The sequence below is a fragment of the Piliocolobus tephrosceles genome, chromosome 2, assembly GCF_002776525.5.
Source record: "Piliocolobus tephrosceles isolate RC106 chromosome 2, ASM277652v3, whole genome shotgun sequence".
Classification (NCBI taxonomy): Eukaryota; Metazoa; Chordata; class Mammalia; order Primates; family Cercopithecidae; genus Piliocolobus; species Piliocolobus tephrosceles.
Window position 1 is genome coordinate 85105768 of NC_045435.1, and position 7005 is coordinate 85112772.

Sequence of the window (7005 nt, forward strand, 5' to 3'; positions counted from 1 at the left end):
AGATGGAGTCTTGCTCTGTTACCCAGGCTGGAGTGCAGTGTCGCGATCTCAGCTCACTGCATCCTCCGCCTCCCAGGTTCAAGCTACCCTCTTCATTTTATCTGTTTCATCTCCTCCTTATTCCATGAGAGTTAGCTTAATCCTGCATCCACCAGCCACACTTAATGGCCCTCCCTCACTTCTGAAGGCCAAAACCATGATCATTCTGAACCAGATTCTAAGGTGACAAACAGTTGCATTGCTTTCTTCAACAGTTATCCCATTCTTGGGATTTTTTTACCTTTCTGCTTGTATAACACTCATCACCCAGATTATAATGTCCTAGGAGATTTTTTAAAAATCGACCCCAGTTTCTAATGACAGCCTAGTATCATTGCTACACCATAAAATTCCCCATTCAGCAACTATGTACTGGGTACCAATATGTACCAGGCATTGGCCAGGCGTGGTGGCCCATGCCTGTAATCCCAGCACTTTGGGAGGCTGTGGTGGGTGGATCACGCGGTCAGGAGATCAAGGCCATCCTGGCTAACATGGTGAAACCCCATCTCTACTAAAAATACAAAAATTAGCTGGGCGTGGTGGCGGGCACCTGTAGTCCCAGCTACTCAGGAGGCTGAGGCAGGAGAATGGCGTGAACCCGGGAGGCAGAGCTTGCAGTGAACCGAGATCATGCCACTGCACTCCAGCCTGGGCGACAGTGTGAGACTCCATCTCAAAAAAAAAAAAAAAAAAAAAAATACGTACCAGGCACTGTACCCAATGCTGGCAATGCTGGGGAATAGTAATAAGACATGACAGGCATGACCATAAGCATTTTACAGTTATTAACTCATATAAGCCTCACATCAACATTCCACTTCAAAGGTGGAAAAATAAGCTGAGAAGTAAGAAGACGGATGGGGTTTGAGTGCAGACCATCTAGGTCCAGAGCCCATGCTTATAACCATCCGTATCATGAATGAAGAAGTATGTTCAGAGTTGAGCCTGGAAGAGTGTGGTCTGTAAAGTGTGACTAATAGAAACCTATCCTATATGGATGTTCATTCAGATGAACAGATGTTTATTGTTCCCCAGTTGTATTTCAGATGCTGATATGCCCTGGGGAACACAGCACTAAACAGGAGGGAACAGGTCTCTGCCCTCAAGTAGCTTACCTTCTAAACAGGGGAGAAAGACAGTACAAAATAATTGCAAATTCTAATAAGTGCTGAAAACACAAAACAGAGACCAGTATGGGAGAGAGAAGAAGGCAGTATGTTGGAAGAAAGAAGGCATTGGGTAAGACCAACCCAATGAGGTGACCTGTGAGCTGAATCCTGAATACCAAGAATGCTAGAGAGAACCACGTAAAGTCTGGAGGAAGAGGAATTCTAGGCAGAGGGATCGGAACTTGGGGGCAGCATGGTGTGTAGGTGTAGTGAGAAGCCCCAGATAACTGCTCTGTGAAAGATTCTCCCCGGGGCCTGAAAGCTTGAAGGAATGAGTAACTCCTCCCTTCTCAGGCCCAGTCCCAAGACAAAAGGCCACTTGCGCCAGCAGTATGTGTCAGCAAGATAGCAGAAGCAGGAAAAGAGCCGGCCAGAAGATACCTACCCTGGCCAGAAGACACCTACCCTGGCTGGAAGACACGTAACCCCAAAGATCAAGAAAAAGGCCACCCAGATACCACGTAGCAGTTACGCCAGACTGGGACACTTCCTGTTTACAGGAGACTATAAAACCCCTGCCCCATCCTCACTTGGGGCTGATGCCATTTTTAGGCCTCAGCCCACCTGCACCCAGGGGCTCATTAAAACAGCGTGTTGCTCCACACCACCTTGTGTTGTCTGTTGGCGTGCTCCCAGGTTTCGGCACCCGATGAAAGTTCTTGTATCGGTTCAAACCCCGAGGGCATGCCAACAGACAACACGAGGTGGTGTGGAGCAACACGCTGTTTTAATAAGCCCCTGGGTGCAGGTGGGCTGAGGCCTAAAATGGCATCAGCCGCAAGTGAGGACGAGGCAGGGGTTTTCCACTCCTCGTAGGCACCACCTCCCAAAAAGCTGAACTCATTGCTCTCACTCAAGCTCTCCCTCTAGCAGCTGGACAACAAATTAACATATATTTGGATTCTCGTTATGCATTCCATATAGTACACTCACACTCATCCATCTGGAAAGAATGAGGTTTCCTAACTGCAAAAAACACTCCCGTCATAAATGGCTCTCTCATCAGCAAGCTCCTTCAAGCTACCAGGCTCCCACAGAAAGTTGCCATCATTCACTGCAGGGGCCACCAAACCCCAGACAATCCCGTATTGGCCGGAAATGCTTTAGCAGATCAGGTAGCCAAACAAGTAGCTCTACAACCTGTACAAGGCCAGTTTCTGTCCCTGTCCTCATTCTCTCCTCTTTACTCCTCAGAAGAAAAGGAGGACTTCCAGGCCCAGACCCTCCAAAAGCAAGGACCACAGTATGTCAAGGAAGGGCACTTCGTTCTTCCTCACTCTCAAACAATTCCTATCCTCCAAAGTCTCCACAACTCTTCATGTCGTTACAAACCTCTCTTAAAACTTCTCTGCCCTATTCTCACTTGTTCTCACCTTTCCAGCTGTGTCTGAGTGATTTTCCAGTCCTGCTCTATCTGCCACTCAGTGTCACCCCCAGGTTCCCTCCAGCCACTGCCTTTCCCTACCCACCAAGCCCAGGGCCAGATACCCAGGCAAGATTGGCAAGTAGACTTCACTCACATGCCGCCCGATAAACGGCTCTGCTGTCTTCTAGTCTTTGTACTTTCTCTAGGTGGGTAGAAGTATTCCCAATAACTTCAGAAGGTGCAACTATTGTCACACAAACTCTCATCATGCCTATAATTTCCCGTTTCGGACTCCCAACATCCATCCAGTCTGATAACGGGCCTGCCTTCATCAGCCAAATTACCTAAGGCGTCTCTACATCCTGAGGAATAAAGTGGGTTCTCCACACACCTTACAGGCCTCAATCTTCAGGCAAAGTTGAAAAAGTCTACTCTGTCCTTAAAGCCCAACTCACTAAGCTAGCTCTAGAAACCTGTCAGTCATGGACAAGAAATCTCCCTGTCGCCCTCATGGGACTCTGTGCAACACCAAAAGCACCCTCTTTTTATAGTCCCTTTGAAATCATGTATGGCCGAACTTTTGTCTTAGGGCCTTCATCCTCCCCAGACTCTGAGCCACTCAGGAATTACCTCCCCTCCGTAATCCAGACACGGTCTTTCATCTGTTAAGCAGCAAATGAGGCAATGCCTCTCCTGGTCGACACCTCCTTGTCCTCTCAACTGTCTTGCAGGCACAGAGGTGTTCATCTGCCAATCCGACCCTCACAAAAAGCTACAACCGAAGTGGACAGGCCCCTACACTGTGATACTCAGCATGCCAACTGTAGTGAGAGTCCAAGGACTCCCCCACTGGATCCATCACACCAGGGTTAAACTCATCCCGAAGGCTACGTCTTCCTCCAAAACATTAACAGTTAAGTGATCATCAAGCACAATTTCTCCTACCACGCTGAAATTAACCAAAAAACTTTCTTAAAACCAAAAACCCCCTAGAAAGCATAAACACAGGGAAGACTAATTACCTGCTTCCAGAAATGGCCTGTATCTACCCAACCACTTGCTGTGCCTCACTTCCAACCAAAAGTCTTTTTTTTTTCTTTTCTTGAGACGGAGTCTCACCCTATTGCCCAGTCTGGAATGCAATGCTGCTATCTTGGCTCACTGCAACTTCCACCTCCCAGGTTCAAGCAATTCTACTGCCTCAGCCTCCCTAGTAGCTGGGATTACAGGCATGCACCACCACGCCAGGCTAACTTTTTGTATCTTTAGTAGAGATGGGGTTTCACCATGTTGGCCAGACTGGTCTTGAACTCCTGACCTCGTGTTCCACCTGCCTCCGCCTCCCAAAGTGCTGGGATTACAGGCGTGAACCACCGCGCCTGGCCCCAACCAAAAGCCTTAATACGGGAATATCCCTCATCACAATCCTAATGCTGTCAGTAGCTACCCTGCTGTCCACAGCAGCCCTTCAAGTTGCCGTGTTATCAGTCTTTCTACTATGGAGGAAAAAATGCAACAGTCCTTTACTTACCATACCCATATAGAAAGATCCTGCTATGGAACCTTAGTTGAAAAATGTGTTGAATCAGGGAAAAGTTATTATAAAGTAAAAAATCTAAGAGTATCTGGCAGTCGTAATGGGGTTATATGCCCCAAAGGGAAGCAGTGGCTTTGCTTCACCAAAATTGGACACCGGGGAGTGAACACTCAAGTGCTAGAGGACATAAAGAGAGAACAGTTTATAGCCAAAGCAAAAGCAAAAGCCAACAACTATCACCCAAAACCACCCATAGTATTTCCATCCCTGTATTAAAAAAACTACGAGCAGACATATACCTTCCCAAGCCAAGAAAAACCTGTTTATAGATCTAGGAGAATGCATCGTGCTTACCATGAATGTGTCCAATTGCTGGGTATGCAGGGGAGCCCGTATGAGTGAACAGTGGCCATGGTATGGGATAGACATTCCCCCTTACTAATATCCCAAAACTACAGCCTCACTTTCACTCCTCAGGAATGCCCGCAGTCCTGGACACTTACCAACCCAGTAAGAGGGATGGTGTGCATATCCTACAAGTGGACTAATAAAACCCATTGCATTGTAGGTGAAAGCACTTGTCACCAAACCCTAACAGTCAACGCCTCCACAGCCAAGTGGTGGCCAAGGTTACCCCACAGAGCCTGGTCTCTCTCTAACTTAAGCTACCTCAATTGTGTTCCGTCAAAAAGGGCCTGGAACTGTACAAATACCACTAACCCTTATGCCACATACCCCCACCTAAGTGCACTATGGGACAATCCTATGAACACCAGCCTACAATGGATTGCCCCGATGGATTCTTTTTTTTTGTTTTGTTTTGAGATGGAGTCTTGCTCTGTCGCCCAGGCTGGAGTGCAGTGGCCGGATCTCAGCTCACTGCAAGCTCCGCCTCCCGGGTTCACGCCATTCTCCTGCCTCAGCCTCCTGAGTAGCTGAGACTACAGGCACCCGCTACCTCGCCTGGTTAGTTTTTTGTATTTTTTTTAGTAGAGACGGGGTTTCACCGTGTTTGCCAGGATGGTCTCGATCTCCTGACCTCGTGATCTGCCCGTCTCGGCCTCCCAAAGTGCTGGGATTATAGGCTTGAGCCACCGCGCCCGGCCCCTGATGGATTCTTTGGATATGTGGAACCCAAGCTTACTCATGGCTACCTTATCACTGGTAAGGTACTTGCTTCCTAGGCACAATTAAACCTGACTACTGACTTGGCGAATGCATAAGATGGGAGTGTTGTGCAAAGGAAGTAGACTTGCTAAACAAGGCCTTTTAAGGGTGAGGAGGACTTGGATTGAAGAACAGCATGACAAAAGGCATGGATGTGGGAAAGACAAGAGAGAGGTAGTCCTAGCTGGATTCGAGGGTTTGTCTGCGAAGGCCAGGATGTACCATTCCTAGTGACTCCCAACAGCTCAGTCAGTAGCCACTCTCAAGTCACTGTAGAGCCAAAGTTTTGGTGGCAGGGTCAGCTTTCATGATAAAAATACTCAGCAAACTAGTAAAGAAAGAAAGTTGGTCAGGCACAGTGACTCACACTTGTAATCACACACTTTGGGAGGCCTAGGTGGGCAGATTACTTGATGTCAGGAGTTCGAGACCAGCCTGGCCAACATGGGGAAACCCCATCTCTACCAAAAATACAAAAAATTAGCCAGGCATGGTGGTGTGCACCTATAATCCCAGCTACTCATGAGTCTGAGGCAGGAGAATCCCTTGAACCCGGGAGGTGGAGGTTGTAGTGAGCTGACATTGTGCCACTGCACTCCAGCCTGGGCAACAGAGCGAGACTCCCTCTGAAACAAAAAAAAGAAAGGAAAAGAAAAGAAAGAAAGAAAGTTATTTAGTCTGAAAAGTGCATTTATATAAAACCCACAGCTAAATCATACTCAATGATGAAATACTGAAACCTTTGTACCCTTTCTCCATAAGACCAGAATAAGACAAGATGCTCACTTTCACCACTGATATTTAATATTGTACTGCAAGTTCTAGCCAGAGCAATTAGGCAAGAAAAAAAAGGCATCTGAATTCGCCTTTTCATGAGAAAAGCACTCAACAAACAAGGAATAGAAGAAACATAATAAAGATTGTATATGAAAAAATTCATAGCTAATGTCATGTTTAAGTATAAAACTTGAAACTGTTTCCTCTAAGATCAGAAACAAGACAAGGATGCCAACTTTTTTTTTTTTTTTTTTTTTGGAGACAAAGTCTTGCTCTGTCGCCCAGACTGGAGTGCAGTGGCCGGATCTCAGCTCACTGCAAGCTCCGCCTCCCGGGTTCACACCATTCTCCTGCCTCAGCCTCCTGAGTAGCCGGGATTACAGGCGCCTGCCACCACGCCCAGCTAATTTTTGTATTTTCAGTAGAGACAGGGTTTCCCCATGTTGGCCAGGCTGGTCTCGAACTCCTGACTTCAGGTGATCCAGCCCACCTCGGGCTCCCAAAGTGCTGGGATTACAGGCGTGAGCCACCACGCCTGGCCTAGATGCCCACTTTTGCTGCTTCTATTTAACATAGTTCCGGAAATTCTAGCCAGAGCAATTAGGCAATAAAAAGAAATACAATGCAATCCTATCAAATTCCAACAGTATTTTTGCAGAAATAGAAAAAACCCATCCAAAAATGCATGTGAACTCTCTAGAGATCCCCAAATACCCAAAACAATCTTGAAAATGAAGAACAATGTTGGAGATCTCACACTTGCTGATTTCAAAACTTATTACACCTGTAATCTCAGCATTTTGAGAGGTCGAGGTGGGTGGATTACCTGAGGTCAGGAGTTTGAGAAACTCTCACCTCAGTCTCCTGAGTAGCTCCTCTCTCAGTTTGAGAACAGCCCTACCAATGTGGTAAACCCCATCTCTACTAAAATATAAAATTAGCCAGGC

The 7005-nt window shown here is 47.0% G+C and overlaps 1 pseudogene; it reads left to right on the top strand.

Annotated features, from left to right (window-relative positions):
* Positions 1 to 3611: 3611 nt before the first annotated feature.
* Positions 3612 to 4833, top strand: LOC111528782 (annotated as a pseudogene).
* Positions 4834 to 7005: the final 2172 nt, after the last annotated feature.